Below are 23752 nucleotides of genomic sequence, written 5' to 3' on the forward strand. Positions count from 1 at the left end.
ATGGTGTGACTTGCATTTGAAGATGATTCCTCTGGTTGCTCTGTGGACTGCAGACTTTAGGAGTCAAGAGTAGATCCAAGGAGATGAATTAGGAGGACTTGCAATATTCCCAGCAAAACAAAATGGTAACTTGGACTTTGTTCTTAGTGCCAGAGGCCTTGAGAAGTGATTGAATTGACATATATTACAAAGGAAGCACTGATGTGATTGACTTGATGGTATTAGATGTACTGTATCAGATCAAGAAAGACGATGTGACACCCACCATGAAGCTTATGCTCTAGGGTAGGAAACCCATTCGTGTTGCTGCTATGACAAATTATCCCAAACATACAGGTTTTAAACACACGTAATCGCTATCTTATAGTTCTGTTTGGTAGTAGTTAGGGTGCTGGAGTTCAGAAGTCCCAAACGAGTGTCACTGTCTAAAGCCAAGTTACAGCTATGCTGATTTCTTTTGAAGGTTCCAGGAGACAATCGTTTTCCTGATATTTCCAGCTTCCAGAAGCCACCTGTGTTCCTTGGCTCATGGCACCTTGCCTTGTCTTCAAGGTGCGTCACTCCAGCTTGACACCTCTTTTGTGTCCCTCTGTTCCATGGTCACACCTCCCCCTGCGAATGTGACCCTCCCGATCCCTCTCATAAGGAACTGGTGATTACATCAGGCCCCCGAAATAATCCACGATACTTGCTTCATATCAAGATCCTGAATTTAATCTGCAAAGCTCTTTTGCCACAGGAGGTAAGGATTAAGGTGCGGACATCTTGGAGGAACCACTCTTCCGCCTACCAGAAAAACCAAAGGACCAATGGGAAAACAGAGGAACATTCTAATGTCCGATGGTGACGCTCCGAAGACAAGGAAGGGGGTGGGTCATCCGAATGGAAGGTGAACAGTGGTGGTGTTAGGAGTGAGGAGGAAGAGAAACAAGGAGGCGGCTGGTTTCAGTAGGAAAGTTGAGAACACCTCTCCTAAGAGTGATATCCAAGCAGAGGTCCCATTTATTAAAAAAAAAAAAAAAAAGTGAGCGAGACCCATATCTGGGAGAAGACCCTGAAAAGGCCGGTGAGGGTTAAAGGATCCCAAGGTGGAAACAGACTTGAGGCACTGGATGAACCCAAAAGGATGACATGACGTACCAGACAGTGGTAGTACTAGTAGCTGAGGCCGGAGGAGCTGGCAGGGGTCAGATCAGAGAAGGTAAGGAGGCTGGATTTGAAGGATGATTCTCAGAGAAAAGCAGTACCTTGGTTATAGTAGACAGTTGGTGAAAAGTGGTTTATTTTCGTTCTGTAGCGTTTAAAAAGAATCCAGGGATGCCATCCCGAGGGAGTGGTATGATGTGGTTCCCAAGGCCCACGGGGCTGATGGGGTAAATGAGAGAAGAAAAAGAAGAGTGCTTTGTCTGACTTCATTTAGGAGACAGAAACCAATTAGTCCAACAGAGAGGGTTTAAAAAAACTTAAGAGCAAGTCAAACAGTTTGTCTTGTTTACCCTCATTTCGGTCATTCTTTGCTTTGTGTCGCTCCAAGTGCTTATCTGGTATCATTTTTCTTCACCTTGAAAGAGCTTCCTTTTCTTGCAGTGAAACATCCTTGAATATTTTCTGTCCACTTTTCAGACTATAGCAGAGGTCTTCTGGGGAAAGTCTCTCAGGGCATTTTTTTAAAAAAAGTTTTGTTTTTCTGGAAAAAATATTTATTGTTTTATTTTTGAAAAATACTTTCATGAGATACAGAGTTCTAGTTGGGTAGCTTCTTCTTTCAGAATTCAACATGACACCCCCCTTGTCTTCCGGTTTGTGTGGTCTCTGACAAAAAGCCTGTTGGAATCCTTATCTTTGTTTTCTTACACCCTTTCCCTTTGGTTGATTTTAAACTTGTCTCTTTTTCACTCTGTTCTCGTGTTTTGGATGTAGGTTTTTTTTTTTTTTTTAATGGTTCCGACTGCAGTTGAACTTCTTGGATCTGTAAGTTAACAACTTGCATTAAATTTAGAGAACAGTTAACCATTAAGTCTTCAGATACCTGTTCTGGCTCTTCTTGTGGACTTCTCCTTCTGGGAGTCCAATTATACCTGTGTTGGACCACTGATGTTGCTTCGCAGGTAGCTGAGGCGCCCTCTCCCCTCATCTCCCCTCCCTTCCCCTCTCCTCCCTTCCTTTCCTGTCTTCTCCACACTGGGCTTACATGGTGGGCTGATCACTCTCACAGACTTATTTAGCTCTTTCCACATCTCCTTGCATTCAAGTATTTGTACAAATAAAACACTTGCACGCTTAACGTTCCACACTTGATCTTATTTCGGTGTCAGCTTCTTGGAGAATCTGGATTCATGTTGTTTCTATTGACTAATTTGCTCCTGATAGTGTAGTCTTTCAAGACCACTAGAATGTGTTTAAGCAAGCAGGTTAGTTACTCGCTGGCCAGTCTGAGTCTTCCAAGTTTTGTTTTCAAGCTTTGTGAGGGTGTATCCGGAGGAGTCTTTATTCGAAGGATGGTTTAACCCTACCATTAAAATGTGACCCTTCTGGGGTCTTTACTAAATGCCCCAGGTACCCAATTATTTCTCTCCAATCTCTGTGGACTGATTAGAATTCAACATCTGCTTCCCCTGAGAGCTGTCTGTTTTATAGCCTCCCGTCACGGGTCCTTTTCCTGGATTCATTCCTGGATTCATGAGGAATTTCACGTATGCAGGCTTGGAATAGAATAGGGACTAAAGGGGATTATTAGGTGTTTACAGATTCTTTCTCTAAGCAGCTATCTCCTATTTTGTGTTCTTGGCCAACTCCAGTTGCATTAGGATCTCCGAGTCTGAACTCAGCTAGACCACTGGATTCTTCTTGAGTCCTCTGTGCCGTGGAGTAGAAATCCCCTGTAGACTGACATCTGTGACGATTATAGAGCGCTCCGCATGGGTTTTCTTCATTCAGGAAGCACATTCCTGTGGTTGCTTCTTGTCCAATGAGCAATTCCCAAACAAGCCCTTCTATCACATAGTGGATGTGATAAAAGAGAATTTAATATGCAATATTATATATAACCGGAAGGATGAAAATAAAATTCTTAAGTATGATAAAAAGAAGCAATTGCAGGAAGCAGCTACCAATCCCAAGGGCTGAAAGAACAAAGGGAAGAGACTGGGATTATTAAAATTCAGAAAATTCAGGGAGGATCTCCCTGGAGCCCATACTGGGACTTCTAAGAACTTGCCTCCAGCTGGTTTGGGGTGCTGACCTCTCTGACCTTGGAGGGGTCCCCTGGTGTTTGGAACCTGGGTGGATGAGGAGAGGGTCTGGCTGTGGAGGTGCCTGTCTACCTTGGAAATTTAATGAACCTGTGGTTGATGATATTTTTAAAACTGAAAACTGGATTTGGATGCTGGTAACGGTAAGGAAGTTCTGGCGCCAGGGTGAAGAAGTATAGCGAGGCGGGAGTGCACAGGAGACCAGGGCCAAGAGGGAGGTACTTCTTCCCCTGGTTTCCAGCCTTTTTCTCACTCCTTCTATGGGAAGAACCTGAGGCCTAGCAGCCGGGACAGGAGAAGTATGGTTGGCAGAGGCCCAACCGCAAACAGAGCAGAGTGGAGGGAGGACTCGGGGTGGGAGGGAACTCTGAACTGGCCCTGCTGCTCCTCCTACGGGGCCTGAGCAACTGGGAGAAATGTGTGTCTGTCCACAGGGTTGGAGAGAATTGGAGGAAGACTCCAGCCTGGCCCCAGACCCACCGGATCAGAATCACCAGGACAGATAACTGGGATTCTGTGTTTTTTTAAAAGCACCAAACATGTTTCTGATCAAGAAAATTGAAGTGACTGTGATCTGGGTCCATTTGTTCATTTAAAAATAAATTCTGTGTTTTCAAGGTACAGCAGGTGAATCTGATGAGCAGTAAGACATTAGGCGTCTCAAAGTAATTAGAAGATAGGAATTTGAATGGACTCACCATCAAGAAGTGATAGAAACTTAAGGTGATGAACGGATGAATGAACCGGAAGACCACATTGTACCTGGTAAATAGGTACACAGATTGCGTCAATCAAAAATTTCAAAAATTAAAAAATAGAATCCGAGTTGAGATATGCTTCAAATCTAAAATACACAGATTGAAGGCCGCGTAAGAGAAAAAAAGAATGGAAAATTATTTCATTAATAATGTTTTTTATATTTATTACATGTTGAAATAATAGAATTTTGGATATTTTGTGTTGGACAAAAATGAAAAGCAGATAAGGAAATAAAATTGAGAGTTGTAGAAATGAAACCCTGCATTCATGGTTAACTGATTTTCAACAAAGAGGCCAAGACGATTCAGTGGGGGAAAGACCCATGCTTTTCAACAAATGGTGCAGGGATAACAGGCGAGCCACCATATAAAATGTTAATTTGAAATGGATCCTAGACTTAAATATAAGAGTTAAAACTATAAAACTGGGTGAGAGGCCCTGGAATGAATCCCTAGCACCAATTAATTAATTAACTATAAAACTCTTGGGAAAAGGTTTGGCATAAATCTTCGTGACTTTGAATTAGGCAATGATTTATTAAATGTAATACTGAAAGCGTTGATGATGTAAGAATAAAAGATAAACTGGTCTTTATTCAAAATTAAACATTGCTCCATTACTGGTTGAACTGGTAAACAAAGCTTGGTGTATCCATTTGATGAAACATTGCTCAGTATTAAAAAAGGAAGAAAAGTCTATTTTTTTTTCTTTTTGGTATTAGGGATTGAACCCAGGGACACTTTATCATTCCAGATTTATTTTTTATTTTTGTATTTTGAGACCCTCACTCAGGTCTCTCTAAGTTGCTTAGGGCCTCACTCAGTTGTGGAGGCTGGCCTCAAACTTGCGGTCCTCCTGCCTCAGCCTCCTGAGTCACTGGATTTATAGACCTGTGCTGCCACACCTGGTGAAAAGGAGGAAAGTAAGCCAGTCACAAAAAGACATAGTTATGTGTAGTTGTGATCCTACGAAGTACTTACAGAAATGAAACCCATAGGAACAGAAAGCAGAAAGGTGATATTCAAGGACTGGGTCGAGGGGAGATGGAGGAGTTTATTATTTAGTGCTTATTCATAGTTTCATTTTTGGAATGTGAAAATGTTTTGGAGATGGGATGATGGATGGTTGCCCAACCAAGTGAATGAACTTAATGTCACTCAGCTACACATTTTAAATGGTTAAAGTAATATATTGCAGATTGTTTTTACCATAGTTTATAAGTAAATAAATAAATGAGTAAAACGCTTTTAAAAAAAAATCAAAAACTCAAGAAAATGAAAAAGATATCCACCCCCAGAACCAGAGAAAACATTTGTAAATCATTTATCTGACAAAGGCCTCAAATCCAAAATACATAAAGAGTATTTACAATTCAATAAGAAGATCCAATGTTAAAAAAAGACAGAAAATGTGATTTGAGTAGATACTTCCCCAAAGAAGATAAACCAATGGCAAATAGGTGCATGAAAAAGTTGCCCAACATCCACAGTCATCAGGTCTGTGCAAATCAAAACCACGGTGAACACTGTGTTTCATCGCTAGGGTGGCTGTGATTTTAAAAAGACAGACAATAACAGGGATTGGTGAGGATGTCGAGAAATGGGCTAGTGGAATTGTAAAATGGAGCAGCCACTTTGGAAACCATTTTGGCAGCTCCTCAAAATGTTAAACAGAGAGTTGCCATATGACTCAGTAATTCCACTTTTAGAAATTCCGTTCCAAAAATACGAAGACGTGCGACCACCAAAGACTTGTACACAGATGCATGTCAGCCACACACCGAACGTGAGAACAAAGGGATGACTTGAGATGATGTGAGGATGGCTACCCAAGAGACAGGAATCCAGAACAAGTGCTCGAAGGCTTTGCAAAATGGGAACTGTATTTATCACTTTAACCCATCAGAGGCGTTGGAGACGGTGTCACTGGTTAGTCAGTTTCGTGATTGCCGTTGGAAAAAACTAAGGTGTCCTGTAGGAAAGGGATTGGGGGGGATCTCAGTCTGTGTTAAGAGTATTTCAGGAATCTGTGGTCTGGCCTAGTATGAAGGTCATCTTGCATCTGGGATTGGGTGTTCTTCAAGTTAAAAGTGCTTAAAAGTCCCACAGTGGACAGATTTCACTGTGTCTCTCTTTTCAGTGCCATGAGCCAACGCGACTCCATTTTTATTTTCTTCCTTGGCATGTGTATAAGCGTACGCCTGCAGTATACATGAGAGCCCCAGATGGCCGGAACCTGAAGATCCATCGACTGATGAATTGTTGATACACGCGTCCACCTGGATGAGCCTGGAAAACTTCCTGCCCTGTGAAAGGAGCCAGGCACAAGAGACCACCGACTGTATGATTCCTCTCTAGGGAGCTTTCATAGTAGCAAAGGCACAGAGGCAGGAAGACCAGTGGGTGTACAGGGATGGGGGCAGTGAATGAGGAGTCGCTGTCAAGGAATATGAGGTCACTGTGTGTGGAGATGGGAATGTTTTAAACACAGGTTAGGGTGATGTCGACATGATTTATTTTTTTTTAAAAAAAATATTTATTTATTTTTTAGTTGTAGTTGGGCACAATATCTTTATTTATTTATTTTTGTGTGGTGCTGAGGATCGAACCCAGGGCCTCGCACCTGCTAGGCGAGCGATCTGCCACTGAGCCCCAACCCCGGCCCATCAACATGATTTAAATGCATTGAAACATGTGTTTATGATATGTAGATTGTACCTGGACAGAGCTGGGGTTTTTGTTTTGCTTCTCTGCTTTTCTTTTTCAATATGGTAATTGAACCCAGGGCCTTGCCCTTGCTAGGCAGGAACTCTACCCCTGAACTAAATCCCTAGCGCACCCCCACCTTTTGAGGGGGGTTGAACTCAGGGGCACTCAACCACAGAGCCACACCCCCAGCCCTATTTTGTATTTTATTTAGAGACAGGGTCTCACGGAGTTGCTTAGTGCCTCGCTGTTGCTGAGGCTGGCTTTGAACTCATGATCCTCTTGCTTCAGCCTCCCAAGCCTCTGGGATTACAGGTGTGGGCCACTGCACCCAGGTGTAGACCCCCCCTTTTTAATTTTATTTTTTATTCTAATTTGTTATAAATGACAGCAGAATTCATCACAATTCATAATATATGTATAGAGCATATTTTTTCACATCTCTGGTGGTTTACAAAGTATATGCACACCATTCGTGTCTTCATACATGTACTTAGGGAAATGATGTCCATCTCATTCCACCATAATTTTTATATCCTTTACCCCACCAATTCCCTTCCCTCCCCTTGTCCTATCTAAAGTTTGTCTATTCCTCCCATGCTCCCCCTCCCTACCCCACTATGAATCAGCCTCCTTATTATCAGAGAAAACATTCAGCATTTGGTTTTTTGGGATTGGCTAACTTCACTTTGCATTATCTTCTCTAACTCCATCCATTTACCTGCAAATGTCATGATTTTATTCTCATTTATTGCTGAGTAATATTCCATTGTGTATATAGGCCACAGTTTCTTTATCCATTCATCTACTGAAGGGCATCCAGGTTGGTTCCACAGTTTAGCTATTGTGAATTGTGCAGCAATAAACATTGATGTGGCTGTGTCCCTGTAGTATGCTGTTGTTAAGTCCTTTGGGTATAAATCAAGGAGTGGGACAGCTGGGTCAAATGGTGGTTCCATTCCAGGTTTTCCATATTGGCTGCACCAACTTGCAGTCCCACCAGCAGTGTATGAGTGTGCCTTTTCCTCACATCCTCGCCAACATTTATTGTTGTTTGTCTTCATAAGAGCTGCCATCTGACTGGAGTGAGATGAAATCTTCTGCGAAGTGTCTATTCAAGGTCTTTCTAAGTTGCTCAGGCTAGCCTCTGACTGGGGATCCTCCTGCCTCAGCCTCCTGAGTTTGGATTACGGGTGTGCACCTCTGTGAAAGCCCAGCTTGTTTTATTTTCTAAAAGGAAGTACCACGAGAGCAGAGATTTTTGTCTGATGTCTCCTCAGAGCTCGGAACAGCGCCCAGCAGAGTGTGGGGCTGTGTGGAATGATGGGTTTAGATCAGACACGACATCAAATGCTTTTAATTATGGTTCCTCAGACATCGACCATGGGCTTATAAAATAGATATCAATAAATATTTCTTACTCAAACCAAGAAAAAGAATGTGACTTTAGGAAAGCCCAAGATCATTTAGAATGAAACTGGAGAATCTGGTGCCTGAGTCAGGCGGGCCCTCGTTTTCTACTCAGGATGTTTAATTGTACTAACGACGTGGTGTGACGGTCAAGTCCTCGATTTCTACCTTCTCACTGCCAACTTCAAATTGGGGGCCAGTCCCCACTCACCTCCGTGCCTCAGTTTTCTTTTTGGAAAAATGCAAAAAACGAGAACAGTGCATATCCTCATAAGGCCGTGAGATGGTGAGGGTTTGACAGAGCTACAGTTGGGTTCTGGAATGTTCCCCCAGGGCCCATGTGCTAAAGGCTTGGTCCTCTGGGTGGCACTGTTGGGAGGTGATGGAACCTTTAGCAGGTGGGACCTGGGAGAAGAATGTTAGGTCAAGGATGGGGGGGGGGTGTCCCTGAAGGGGCTAATGGGACCCTGGCCTCTCCTCTTCCTCTCTCCTTGCTTCCTGGGCACCAGGGGGTGAAAATGCCTCTCTTCCTGTCCCCACAGGCCAGTCACCATGGACTGAAACCTCTGATCCATGAGCCAAAATAGCCTTTCTTCCTCTTGCCTTTATTCTCTTAGGTATTTTGTCATAGCAACAGAAAGCTGACCAATACTGATAGAATAATAACAGTTATCTTTAGCATATGGTAAATGCTCAGTAAATAATAGTCATCATTATAATGATAATGATAGAAGTGACCAAAAAAAAAAAACAAAAACAAAAAAGCAAAAAAAACCCCACTCCACCATTTGTGCTCTGCCTGCTGAACTGGAATAGGAGATTTATCCACCACCTCCACGGCAGCTTTTTTTACAGCGATTTTTCCAGGTAACTCAGTCTCAGAGAGGCTAAGTGAAACTCATCCAAGGTCTCACGGCAATAACTGCTCTTCAGGGTGATAATAAATCAACGAGGAGAGCCTCGTCATCTTACCAGCCCTTGCACTCTCCACCACTAGTAAGTACCCCTTACTTCTCCGGAGCTCACCGTTTTATGCTCCAACGGACTTCCTGGCTTCAATCAAAAACTAGCTCAGTGCTTCCTGGGTAACACCGGGTGTAGACTTTAGAGCTGCAACCAAAGACACTTTGGATTGAATGAAGTAAATGGATGTTTCAGCCAAGACTTTCTTCAAGATCTGATTTGCTTCTTCAGAAATCCCATTTGGGGACTGACACCTTGATCTGATTTTGGAATATCATTATAGTGCGAGGCAGGATGAGCTCTTTCTTGGAACTAAGGTTACGTGTCTCCTCGTGAGTAGAATGTCTTGCTTTGTATTTGCCCCTTTCTTCTCATACAGTGCAGCCTTTCACCTTCCCTGGATGCTCACATTGGTACCAGAAGACTATTAAGTCAGGCTAATTTTCAACATCTGTAGAGCTTTTATTACTTTTTTGGGGGGGATTACCCATAGAACAATTCAATTAGGACAATTATTACTATGAAGTATGATATAGCCTGTGTTTTTCCCTGTCTTCTTAAAACTATAAATAAAATTATGTCCTATTTTTTTTTCTTGGCATTCTACAATTTTTAAAGAGAGAATAAATTGCATATTTATTTCTTATACCACACAAGGCATCAACCCATATTTTTCTTGAGAATCAGAATAAAACTAATAACTCCATGAAATAAAATGTATTATGTTGATTTAGCTCTGGATTTGAATTATGATTGTTTAAAATCAGGATATTTTGTAAGCTAAAAAAAAATACAAAAAAAGACAGAAAGTGATGTAAGGACATAATACATAGTGATAGAAATAATCAGACTTCTGAAGCCTAATAGAATTACATGATTAAACAAAATTTTCTTTGGCTTTGATTTTGTAGTACTGGATTTTCCTTCCTACTAAGAGTTCAGATACTATGCCAAATACAGATTGAAATTAAAGTCTCTGATAGCTATTCAATGAGTCTAAAAATAAGACTCATATTACCAATACCTTTGAGTGATATGAACATTGGAAAAAAACAGATACTGTTAAAAAAATGGAGCAGAATCTCATAGCAATATTTGACACACAGTAAGCAAGCTACCAGTGTTAACTGTAATTACCACCATCACCATCACCCACCATCATCACCATCACCATTATCATACCACCGATGCCATCATTGCCACTATTAACACCACCACCATCATCACCATCATCATTGTTACCACCACCACCACCTTCACTACCATCATCACCATCACCTTCAAGACCATCACTACAGCCACCACCACCACCACCATGTTTCCAAATCTTGGTGTCATAAATTGTTACAAGTTACCATGTTGAAGTTAGGAATGTGTTCAATCTCTATTAATTGAGAAAACAAAATGTCTATCATTAAGAACTAAAGTGTGCTCACAGTGAAATAGAATGACTTCAAGACTTAAATTTCTCCGCTTCGATTGATAAGAGTGGCAATTTTATGTAAATGAGAAACTGAATTTCTCAAATCTCTTGGAAATGTTGCTGACACTATCCTTATGGACAGGAAGGAAAATATATGTCAGCTATTATAGCTGCTGAGCTTGTTTCCAAATGATATGCTTTGGATTTTTTTCCTGTTCAAATTTTTTTTTCCTCAGGCTTTGAATGAGGGAAGCTTTACTTAACAGGTTTGCAAACCATATAGATAAAATGAAGTCAAGGAACATAGTATGTTGGATGAGAGAAATTAGATATTAAAGATCTTACAACTTTGAATATTGAATGAAATTCACAAAATAGTTCTTAGGGGGGTTAAATATTGTATGTTGCATGGGGGTCCAAGTCCCAAGATGCATAAGTATAAGCCCACAAGAGCACACAAAATACTTTATGATTTCAGAGCAAACCCCACCAGGCTTGACAATAGATTTTAGTAATAAGTAAGTAGAGATTATTCTGGAAAACAGTTTGGAAATCACCTTTAAAATCAAACATGCCACTGCTACATAACCCAGCAATTGTACTCCTGAGTATTGATTGTTCAAAAATGAAGACATATCTACATAGAAACCTCTACACAAATGCTTTGGCAGTTTTGTTGTAGAGAGCCCAAACTGGAAACAGATATACATAGTTAAATAAAATGTGGTCGGTGCATCCATTCCGTGGACTACTGCAAAACAACTGGTACACACAACAACTTGCACGAAGCTCTAGAGAATGATGCTGGGTGGGGGAAAAAAATGTCAATCACAAAAGTTACCTACTCTGAGTCTTACATACCCATCTCCATTTCATAAAAGAGGGTACAGTCTTTGCCTTCACAAGGTGCAGAGTCTAAAAACGGGAGACAGTCAAAGAGAAGCTATGGCTGTGCCATGCGCTGTTGCTCTAAGGGAAAATGGGCAGGTTCAATTCAAATACAGATAAACAGGAGGGACCTAAACAGTGACATCATCTTGCAAGACCATGGCACAAGATCACGACCAGGGTGTTAGCATTGGCAGTCAACAAACAGGGCTTTTGTACCACCACAGAGATCCCTCGCATAGCCCTTTTATGGCTACAGCCATTCTCTTCCCACCCACGCCCCCTCTTTAATCTATAGTAGCCACTAATCGGTTCCCCATCTCTATGATTTTGTCATTTCTAGAATGTTATACAAATCTGTATTCAATGCTTTACATTGAAGCATTCACTGACTTCCACGAAATATGTAAAGAAATAAGCCGATCGCTGCCTTCATCCCTGGAAACCATTTTCTCTATGTTTGGTCTATCAACGAGCCCCGTGGGATCAGCCCCCACGCTGAAATGCCAGGGACAATAACTCTCACTAAAAGTTTGAGGTTCCTGTGGGTTCAGTCCTGCATCTTCTGATCCATTTTGATATTTCCTTCTACTCGATTTCTGTTTAAAAATAAAAGCTTGTAAATGCAAACTTTTTAAATATAAAAGTGAATTAATATCGTCTAGGGAAGAGTTGTTTGTTTGTTTTTTTTCTGGGTTCTCTTGCAATTTTTACTTGAGAATGGAGGTGCTTTCCTGCTGAGTTTAACAGGTAGTTGAACTTGGCCATGACAGTCCAGTTGCCTAAGAGTAGTTGGACACTCAGCTGAAGATTCTGATTGGAGACACCAGTGTTCTCCCATGCAGCTCTTGGTCTCAACCTACTTTATTCAGCAGGTGTTTATGACTCCCATATTTCAGTGTCTGTACTAACTCCCACCTGGTTGTTCTTTCTTGTTACTAGCACAGATTTAGATAGTATTGGCCTCTACTGCCTCGGAGGCCCCCGGTTTTACCTCTACTGGCTTTGAAAATGTCAGCAAGTCAAGTAGAATATGGCAAAGGTAAAGGGGTTTTGTAGATGTTGTTTAGTCTCCAAATTCTTTGATTTGGGGTCCACCAAAAGGGTGAGACTGAATTAACCAGGCAACCTCCCTTGGGAGACATCCAGTCCTGTTGAAATGAGAGGCTCTCCCTGCTGGCTTATGAACTAAACGGCTGTGTTGAGAAGCCCAAGTGACAAGGAACTTTGGCTGTCCTCGGGGGACCCTGGGTGGCCCATTGGAACTGAGTGTGGCCTCCAGGTGAAAGCCAGCAAAAATCCTGGCTTTTGATCATGCAGACATAAGGGATTGAGTCCTGCCACCCAACCAGAATGGTTTGGAAGTGGATTCCTCACCAGTTAGCTCCTGATTTACACGCTACCCACTGACATTTAATTGCAGCCCCACAGGACACTGAGCAGAGAAACCATATGGGCTAGGTCCAGACTGCTAACCCGGACTCCATGAGATGATAAATGCGTGTCTTGTAAAGCTACCAAAATTGTGGTGATTTGCCACTCAGCGAGGGATAGCTCTCACAAGGACTACCACTGTCATCCCCCAACTCCTGTGGTGTAGGTGACTGGGTCCCTCTTTGGAACCTCTCCGCAGTCAAATATAGCCACCTCTATTAGGTGCAGGGTCTCTGGACTAACTCCTAGGTCCTTAATCCACTGAACAGAGAGCCTAGATTTGGGGAGCCAATTTTTGCCACACACAAAAGATAGAGCACTAATCTCCAGGCTATATAAAGAACTCAAAAAACTTAACACCAAAACAAGCAAACAGGGGCTGGGGATGTGGCTCAAGCGGTAGCGCGCTCGCCTGGCATGCGTGCGGCCCGGGTTCGATCCTCAGCACCACATACCAACAAAGATGTTGTGTCCGCCAAGAACTAAAAAATAAATATTAAAAATTCTTTCTCTCTCTCTCTCTCTCTCTCTCTCTCTCTCTCTCTCCTCTCACTCTCTCTTAAAAAAAAAAAAAAAAACAAGCAAACAACCCAATCAATAAATGGGCCAAGGAGCCGAACAGACCCTTCTCAGAAGCAGGTATACATTCCATCAACAAATATATGAAAAAAATGTTCTACATCTCTAGTAATTAGAGAAATGCAAATCAAAACTAAGACTTCATCTCACACCAGTCAGGATGGCGGCTATCAAGAATGCAGACATGGTTGGGGAGGTGGCTCAAGTGGTAGCATGCTTGCCTGACGTGCGAGAGGCACTGGGTTCGATCCTCAGCACCACATAAAAATAAAGATATTGTGTGTCCACCTAAAAAAACTAAAAAATAAATACTTAAAAAAAGAATGCAGACAATAATAAATGTTGGCAAGGATGTGGGAGGGGGGAGTCACACTCATACATTGCTGGTGGGACTGAAAATTGTTGCAACTAATCTGAAGAGCAGTATGGAGATTCCTTAGAAAACTTGGAATGGAACCACCATTTGACCCAGCTATCCCCTGGTCCACCTATACCCAAAGGGCTTAAAAATAAGTATACTATAATAACACAGCCACATCAATGTCTACACCAGCTCAATTCATAATAGCTAAACTGTGGAAGAAACCTAGATGTTTTCTTCAATAGACGAATGGATAAAGAAACTGTGGTATATATACTACAGTATATATACACAATAGAATATTACTCAGCATTAAAAGAGAATAAAATTATGGCATTTTCAGATAAATGGATGGAGTTGGAGAATATTATTCTAAGCTAGGTAAGCCAAACTCAAAAAACCAAAGGGTGAATGTACTCTTTGATAAGTGAATGCTGATCCATAATGGGGGGAGGGGGAACATGGGAAAAATGGAGGAACTTTGGGCAAAGGGGAGGGAGGGGGCATGGGGGCAGAAAAGATGGCGGAATGAGAGGGACATCATGATCCTGGGTACATGTACTGCTGCACGTGTGGTGCAACACTACATGGTGTACAACCATAGAAATGTAAAGTTGTGCTACAGTTGTGTGCAATGAGTCAAAATGCATTCTGCGGTCGTGTATACCTAATTAAAATAAATAAATAAATTTATTTATTTATTTATTAATGTTCAAGAAGAATCAAAAATAAAAACAAATATAGCCACCTCCCCTAAGGCCATCCTCCCTCATTATCAGGGGCAGTCAGAGCCCATGACTGGTCAATGGCTGGTCAGCATGGTCAGTGGGAGGGGTGGGATGGGCAGGCACGCCCTGCTTGCAGGAACCCTGGAGGCCACATGAGACCTCTCTGTGGGATGGCTGTGACTTTTTGTGACTGGCAGGCAGCCCAGATGCTGCTCCTCCCCGAACCCTGCTTTCCTCTTCCCTTGGCGTGTTTATCCTGACACCGATCCACACCCTAACACCTACAGGCCAGTCTCTGCATCGGATCTGTTCCCAGGGAAACTGACCTAGAGCGGTCGTAACTGTTTTCTGTACTACATCACTTATTGTCATGTGGTGTCCCCTGAATCTGAAAGTCTAAATGCAAAGGCCACTGAGAAAGGGAGGCCACGGCCATGTTGTAGTTTGCTTCATAAATGCAGATTTTTATTTGCTTTATACAAAAAGATTCCCCTGTTGTTTTCCAATAAACTTCCAGAGGTGCCTTTTAAAAAATTAGCAAAAAGGCACTGAGATAGCTCTAGAGATGATCAAGTTTCATTCCTTTTATTTTACAGAATGGGAAATGGAGTGGGGTGTGTGTGTGTGTGTGTGTGTGTGTGTGTGTGTGTGTGTGTGATTCGCCCAGCTAATTTACTCATTCAGTCAACAGGTATTTATTAGGACTGGATCCATCCTCTTTATAAAATGTGCTGACAGATGCATAGAGGATCACCCACAGATGTGACATCACCGGTGGCTTCAGTGGGAGGCACACTTAGCTCCTCTCAGTGGGGACACGGCAGAAACCCACCTTGGACCCACCAAATCCTTCCTTAAGCTTTGGTGCGTCATTGCATAGATGGAAAGATAGAACTGTTGTCAGAGTTCCAAGGAAGATGGCTTACTTGGAGTTACCATGATGGCGGTGCCACCTTCACGCTGCTTTCTCTGGCCCTGGCACCAGTCTGGACACTTTACAAACTCTAGTTCAGTTGATCCTTACTGAGTCCTTACAAAGATCCTATTTGATTGCCAGTGTTACAGTCATCCACAGATGAATGCTCACTCACAAGTGTCTATAGCCTGTCACCAGAAGGGCCAGGGCTTGTGGACTTATGCTTTATACAAAAAGATTCTTTATACAAAAAGACAAGTGGTTCTTTTTTTTTATATTATAATTGTTTTTTTCTGTTATCCTTTTAAAAAATGATTAAAAAAAATAAATGACAGCGGAATGCATTACAATTCTTATTCACATATACAGCACAATTTTTCATGTCTCTGGCTGTATATAAAGTATGTTGACACCAATTCGTGTCTTCACACATGTACTTTGGATAATGATGACCATCACATTCCACCATCCTTGCTAATCCCCTGCCCCTCCCTTCCCCTCCTACCCCTCTGCCCTATCTAGAGTTCCTCTATTCCCCCCATGCTCCCCCTCCCTACCCCACTATGAATCAGCCTCCTTATATCAGAGAAAACATTCGGCATTTGTTTTTTGGGGACTGGCTAACTTCACTTAGCATTATCTTCTCCAACGCCATCCATTTACCCGCAAATGCCATGATTTTATTCTCTTTTATTGCTGAGTAACATTCCATTGTGTATAAATGCCACATTTTTTTCATCTATTCATCCACTGAAGGGCATCTAGGTTTTTTCCACAGTTTAGCTATTGTGAATTGTGCTGCTATAAACATTGATGTGGCTGTGTCCCTGTAGTATGCTGTTTTTAAGTCCTTTGGGTATAGACCGAGGAGTGGGATAGCTGGGTCAAATGGTGGTTCCATTCCCAGATTTCCAAGGAATCTCCATACTGCTTTCCATATTGGCTGCACCAATTTGCAGTCTCACCAGGTTCTTTCTTGAGGTATCTGTGACACCTTGCATTTGCTAATCATTCTTTTTCCCTGTGGAAAATGATCTCTTTTAGACGTGGGTATTTTATTAACTGTGTGCCTGCTCTTGACCATTCCAGGACCAATTACCAGTGGTTTAAAATAGCTCAGGTTCATTGTCTCTCTGCCCCCTCTCCTGCTCACCCTCTGGTGTTCCTCTGTTCACAGACAGTTCCCCTTGCAAACAGAGGAGGAGACGAGCAGAAACTGAAATCTGTCAGACATGGTCACCCATTACCAGCTCTGCTGCGGACCAGGTGGGCGAAGGCTGGGAACGGATGTGAAGTCTTGTCGAGAGCATTTTCTGTACCTGTCTTGTCCCTCTTGCCAAGGAGGCCTGGAAGCTGCCTTTGAGATACAGAGTACCCCAGATCACTGGGCTACAAGAGAGCATTGTTTATATGATCATTTTATTTCCAATTGTGGGCTTTTCCTTCAATTTATCACCACGAAGTTCCTGGAAAAGCACCAATTTAGTGTCGTTTGAGTAATAGGGCATATTCGTTGCCATCCATTATGTATTTTTAACCTATCATTATTTACTGGCCACTTGCTATTGTGTGGTATTGTTGTGTGTTAAATACTAAAAAAGCCTAAGTCCCAATCTCTGCCAGGGAGGACTTGTGGACAGAAAAGAAAAACAAACAAAAAAAAAAAGACAACTGGACAATTACCAATAAATGATTTTATTCTATATTTTGGGGCTAAGCTGTAAAATGCATCTGCACTCCTTGTTCTCTGTTTTATTTAGATCCCTAGTGTATGGGCTTCCTAGAGCTGCTATAACAAATTACCATAAACTTAGTGCCTTAACCCATTAAGTCCCAAGTTCCCAATTCTGCAAACATAATAAATCCTCCAATAGTATTTCAAAGCTACCACAAGTGGTGTATTTATTGTTCAACTTAAGACTGTGTAGGTAGACTAATGTCCTCCCCTTCCCACAACCGGGATGATGGAACAGAATGGGTTAAAACAGCATGGATTTATAACCTTGAAGTTTCAGAGGTCAAAAGTCCAAAGGGAGTCTCAGTGGGTGCAAATCCAAGTGTCAGCAGGGCTGCATTTCCTCTGGAGATTCAAGGGAAGAATCTGTTTCATACCTTTTCCACAGGCTGCCCACATTTTTGACTTGTGGTCCTTCTTCTACTGTCAAAGCCAGCAGGCCATGGAGTGTCTCATAGAACATCATGGGACGCTGCCTCCTCTTCCAGACTTAAGGACGCTTGTGACGACCTCAGGGCCACCCAGATCATCCAGGTTCATCTCCTTACCTGAGGTCAGCTTCTGAGCAGCATTAATTCCATCTGCAACCTTAATTCCCCTTGACCATGTACAGAGCCTATTCACAGGTTCTGGGCAGTAGGACATGGTACACCTTTGGTGACTCAGGGAGGACATTATTCTACCTATCATACTTAGCACGGTTACTTTTCACAGACTAGCATGTAGAACAAATGTCCTATGGTCCAGTGGATTTTTGCTATTTTAAAAAATAAGGCAAGAGAAAGAAAATGCGAACCTTAGCACATCTCCATGTTCACTAATGCAGAAGCCGATTATCTGCTTCCTGTGTTTAAAGGGTGACTGTCCTGGGCACTGTCATTTGTAATTATGATCCCCCTAAATCAGTCAGTGGAGTCGGAAATGTTATCCCAGTGACACAGCAGTAAATGGAGCAGATTCTTTATACTGTCAAAATGAGCATCAGATGTAATTAATTGCTAAATTATACATTGCATGTTATAGATGATGTGTGTTTTGAGAAGAAAACAAATGAATTTCTCTTCCTTTCTACTCTTTCTGATGACTCACATTTACCTGAGATGGGCCAGGGACCCGAAAGGCATCTATTCTTTCAGTAATCAATCCATATAGATAGATAGAGATATATAATTTTGGTTTTGGTACCAGAAATTGAACCCAGAGGTGCTTTACCACTGAGCCATATCCCTAGCCCTTGGTTTATTTTTATTTTGAGTCAGAGTCTCATTATTTGCTTAGGGCCTTGCTAAATCACCGAGACTGCTCTCTAACTGGCAATCCTCCTGCCTCAGCCTCCACAGTTGCTGGGATTACAGGTGTGCTCCACCACACCCAGCCCAGCAAAATGTCAGACACGATGCTAGAGGCTGGGAGAAACAGAGAGAACACACCCAGTGTGTTCCTTGTGTTCTTGGAGATTGGAACCCAGTGAAGGAGGGTCTATGTGATAAAGCCTTGTGAGCAAATTAGTGAACCCAGCCTTGGAGGAGGAGGAAGCTTTAGAAAGTTGAGAAGAAGAAAGAGGATATTTCAGGAACAGGAGGAAAAGCGAAATAACCTCCACGGAGGCAGGAGTGGGTTGGAGACTCGTTTCTATATTTTCACCTCTTCTGATTTCTGGTTCTTTTGTGGGTTCCCGAGACGATTTTCAAGCTCACAAACTCAAAGCCAAGGTGAAAGTGAAGAGGGAACGTTATTTTCTGGGCCCAGGGGAAAAGAAGCAGAAATCTGGCTTTATGAAGAGGATGCCCGTGCTACCCTGAGCAAAGGCAAGGCCGTGGTGCCAAGTTCGGGAAACGCTGAATGTCAAGGGCAGCTGGTGACATTTCATCAGAAACAAGTGGGGACACACGAGGACACACATTCCAAAGAGTTGATACAGAATGTTGGGCAGCTCCAGAGTGAAAACAGGAAACACCAGAGAACAAGGGACACTTTTTATGATTCTAAAATGTTAGATGCTGTTTTTTTCTTTTTCTTTCTTTCTTTCTTTCTTTCTTTCTTTCTTTCTTTCTTTCTTTCTTTCTTTCTGCATCTTACTTTTTCTTTTTTAAAAATTATAATTATAGATGGTATTTTGAAACAAATCTCTGTGGTTTTACTGGATTGCACATCAGGTCTGGAATTTCTGGTTTTTTATTTTGAATGATTAATTACCAAGTTTAGCTTTTTTTTTTTTTAAATTGATTGACCATTGTTATGGTTTAGATCTGAAATGTCCCCACAAAGCTCATGTATTGAAGGCCCAATCCCCAAAGCAACAGTGTTCAGAGGTGGGGTTTTTAAGAGGTGACTGGATTATAAGGGCTCAGACCTCTTCTATGGATCATCCATGGATGGCTGTTGGGGGCATTGGGGGAGGGGCTCTCTCTCTCTCTCTCTCTCTCTCTCTCTGTCTCTCTCTCTCTGTCTCTCTCTGTCTCTCTCTGTCTCTCTCTCTGTCTCTCTCTGTCTCTCTCTCTTTCTCTGCTTCTGGGCCATCATGATGTGAGCGGCTCTGCTCCATCTCTTGCTCCTCACCACAATATTCTTCCTCACCACAGGCCCAAAAGCAGTGGAGTCAGCCAGTCATGGACTGGAACCTCTCAACTCTTTTAAGTTGATTTTCTGCAGGTATTTTGTCAGAGCAACAGAAAGCCAACATAATTATTAATAAATATTTTGACAAGTGCTTTGTTCCCGATGAATTCATTAAAAATAAAAAATGAAAGAAGAAGAGGAACAACAACAACAACATACCAACCCTGATCTTTATAGAGTGATTAAAGACTTCAGGGCATGAGAAAAAAAAAGAGACTAACTGCAAAGACCGTGATGCTGTCTGTGCATCCATATTGGTTAGCGGAATTAATGCTGACGGAAGAAACAGAAATGGCCTAATAGAAGTGTCTTACTTGATTTTGTCTCAGTATGATGTGGTCAGTGGTCTCAGTTCCACATAGTCATTCAGAGACCCAAGCTTCCTCCACAAGGAGACACGGCCATTTCCAAAGCCTGGCCTTGTAGAAACCATGACCTTGACTGGACAATAGACAAGGTCAGGGCTAAGAGAGACTGAGCTGGCACCACTACTCCTAACTGTCTTAGACTGGCAGAGACACACATCTGCTTGCTTTCCACTGGTAAGAATACATCAAATCATTCCACCTAACTCTTAGCCGGGTGGGACATGTAATGTCATTGTGCACTCAGGAAGAGAAACCAGTTTAGTAACCATCTACTCAGTCGTAATTTTGCACCCTCCCTAGATTAGCAAAGTGGCAAATAGGAAACACAATCATGATCTTTGGACTGCAACTCTGGCCACTGGGACAGCAGCTTCTCCTATTTGTTGTGCTTCCTAAACCCTCATAGACCACAGCCACTTTCTCTACTCACTCTTGCCACACTGCCAGGTGAGCCAGAGAGACTGGAATCGGCACGGCAGGCTACTTTCAGTAATTCCTAGACTATTTAGAAAAGAAGAAGAGAGTCCCCTTGGAGTCCCCCAGGCCGGTATCAGATGCATTCCAGGGGATACCTAACTTGGGATTATTCTACACCCTCACTCCTCCATGGAGAGTGTCACCCAAAGGGGACTGTATTGAACATGAACCAAAAAATTCTGAATATGTCACAGTTTGTCATGTTACCCCGTTATAGTTTGGATTTGAAATGCCCCCCAAAGCTCATGTGTTGAAGACTTGGCCCCCAGCTGGTGGCACTCTTGGGAGATGGTGGAAAATTTCAGGAGATGAGGCCTAACCAGAGTCACAGGGACCTTTGAAGGGTACATTTTGTCCCAGACCCTTTCTGTTTCCTGGCTGCCATGAGGTGATCAGCTCTGCTCTCCCGTGTTCTCCGCACCGTGATGCTCAGCCTTGCCACAGACCTAAAAGCAACGGAGCCAGCCAACGATGAACTGAGACCGTGAGTGAAAATAAACCTTTCCTCCTTTAAGTTGCTTTTCTCAGGTATGTTGTCACAGTGACAAAAAGATGATGAAAACCCCCCTTTCATTATGTGGCGACAAAGGTACCACCATCCAAAACCACGTTCTGGACGTTGACAGGTTGACAGCACGCTTGCCCACTGTGTTCCTACAGAACGGAACTTCCACACCACCAATGTTCTATCTTTGAGAGTCAAGGTGACTCTCTCAATCAATGACTCTCTTAATGCAAAAGCAACCTGGGAACGGAACCACCACCTGCCATTCCCCTCTGCCCTGCACAAGTGGCCATAGCCATGGCTTGCCCCATGTTGGAAGCAGCCTCATGGATCACATTCCTTCTCTCTACTCTCCACCATACTGCCCGGTGGTGAGCCTGATAGACTGGAATTGGCACCCGACTTTTAGAAACAGTTGCTATTCATTAAATTTCTAGACTTTTCAGTGCAAACCAGCACGGCTCCAGGCAGCAGAGATGAATAGTTTCAGCTCCCTGGACCCCTCAGTCAGTGTCCGATACTCCACCCAGAGGACCCTCACTGAGAACTGTGAAGACCTTGGTCATCCTGAGAGGAAGCTGGGCCACACGACACAGCAGTTTCCTACTGAGCTGAGAGATGCTAACAAGGGAGGCGGAGAAATAAATGGGCCTGTCCTCATTAACTCTGCTGAGTGGGGCCCATTAAAAGGACCCGTCCATCAGAGGAGACTTCTGACTTGTCATTTGCAATGGCACATCTATCCCATTACAGATATTTCCACTGAAGTCCTACCCAACAGTATAAACAATGAAGGAAAAAGGAAAAAATTATTCGAGGGGGTCATGAGTCAGGGTCATGTTTAGACTTCCGTTGTCAACCGTTACTGCTTCTTGTTACCCCAGGATCTTCCCCTGGCAGAGCCACTTTGCCTCATTGGTAATGTGCTTGCATTTCACAGGCCCATGTGAGCTTCCTGTAAGAGACAGCATTTTCCAAGAAGATAGATGTAATTGGAGGCATTACTGTACGCAGGGTAAACTGTCTGTGTGACTTTGCCCAAATTATTTAATGTCTATGAACCCGGGGACGGTAACCCCCCTGGCACCGTATTTCATGGTATAGACAAGCATGAGAAATGTTTCAGAGCCAATGCTCCAGAGGTTACGGGTAGGTGTGTGGACTATGCAAAAAAACAAAAAATTAAATGTATCATGTTAGAAGCAAAATATCTGAAAGAGAAGGAAAAAGGTACCGTGGAAACATGAAAGAAGCCACCCTCTGGGGGAACGAGGTCTCTCAGCCACTCACCGTCCTCAGGCTCCTTGACGGGCGGGCTCTCCTGGTTTTTCTTCTTACTGCCCCTGCTTTCTTCTTTCAGCTCCTTGGTCAGCTTACTGACCTCCCTCCAGCCTCAAATGCTGCAGTTTTTCAAGATGCAGCCTTGGGGCCTCTGCAAGTCTCACTCTGGATTCTCTCCCTGAGCAACAGCATCTAGGCTCAACACGTTAGTTACCAGCGATGCTCAGGCGGTTTTAAATTCGCTTCTGCTCTGAGCCCTAGACTCACGCTTCCTTCCTTTCACATGACATCTCCCTTTGGACGTCTCAGGAGTGCTCTATATATAACTTGGCTGAAATGAGCCGCCCAACCTGGTTTCTGCCACGTTTGCTGACTCGGTGCCTGGCGCTTGCCTGCAAGAGCTTGCCTTGGACTTGTCCTTGACTCCCCTCTCATCACCCTCCATCCAGCAATCATGAATCCAGCAACAAATTCCCATTGCAGAGACATCAGGCTCACTCACCGGACTGCCGTGGCCTACACCTGACCTTCCACCACTCACTTGAGCCACGTCCAGTCTGTTCTCCATACTCTTTCATCAAATGCATTTAACTTTCACCTCTCGTCACTTCCTGCTGAAAACTTTCAAAGGCTTCCCATTGCTTTCGGAATGAAATCCCACACTCATGACATGACTTACAAGGACTTGCAGGAGCTGAGCCCTCCCGACCAGCTAACTTCATCCCCTGTTCCTTGGTGACTGACACACTGACATCTGTTGATTCTGTTGCTGTTGTTGTTCATTGATGCATAATACTTGTGTGTGATGTTTACATACATGCATATGTCACATAGCGATCAAACCAAGGCATTTATCACAGCGGTCAACCCGAACGTTTATCATTTCTTTTTGTTGAAAACATTCAAAATCCTCTCTTCTAGTACTAATATTTTTCATCTACTTGGAGACCACATGCATCTCTCCTCCTCTGAGTCTTTGGGAGGATTTCCTTCTCTTGAAAACACATTTTTTAAAAAAAATCTAGTTCTTGCTTCTTCATAAGTTCTCATCTCAGAAATGTCAATGTTCTATTGTTTTCAAACACACCTTCTTCATTTTAACATCTCTGAGGTTGGAGTGCCTCAAGTCTGGATGAACCTGTTGACACGGGCTCTTGGCTGCCAGCTGTTCATCTGTGTCTGCACACACGTTGACAGCGCCAGTGTCAAAACTTGCAAGATGGGGTTCGTGGTTTGGCAGCTAGGCCTGGAACATCGAGATGCACTCTTGTAATCCCTAGGCGGCAAATAGTTTCGGTGTGGGAGTGCGGGAGGTGGGGAGAGCAGATCCTTGAGCAACATTCCCCCGAA

General features: G+C 43.0%; 1 long non-coding RNA gene across 2 annotated transcripts in view; it reads right to left on the bottom strand.

Annotated features, from left to right (window-relative positions):
- The window catches only part of LOC144366334 (uncharacterized), a 92547-nt gene extending 69644 nt beyond the window's left edge, over positions 1-22903 (bottom strand). Inside the window, exon 1 of one of the 2 annotated variants that reach the window (XR_013425367.1) lies at positions 22412-22903. This is a non-coding gene — a long non-coding RNA (uncharacterized LOC144366334). The remainder of the gene's footprint in view (positions 1-22411) is intronic. The other variant, XR_013425368.1, reaches the window with a different exon arrangement.
- Between the last annotated feature and the right edge of the window lie 849 nt (positions 22904-23752).

This window comes from Ictidomys tridecemlineatus, chromosome 8 (genome assembly GCF_052094955.1).
Source record: "Ictidomys tridecemlineatus isolate mIctTri1 chromosome 8, mIctTri1.hap1, whole genome shotgun sequence".
NCBI lineage: Eukaryota > Metazoa > Chordata > Mammalia > Rodentia > Sciuridae > Ictidomys > Ictidomys tridecemlineatus.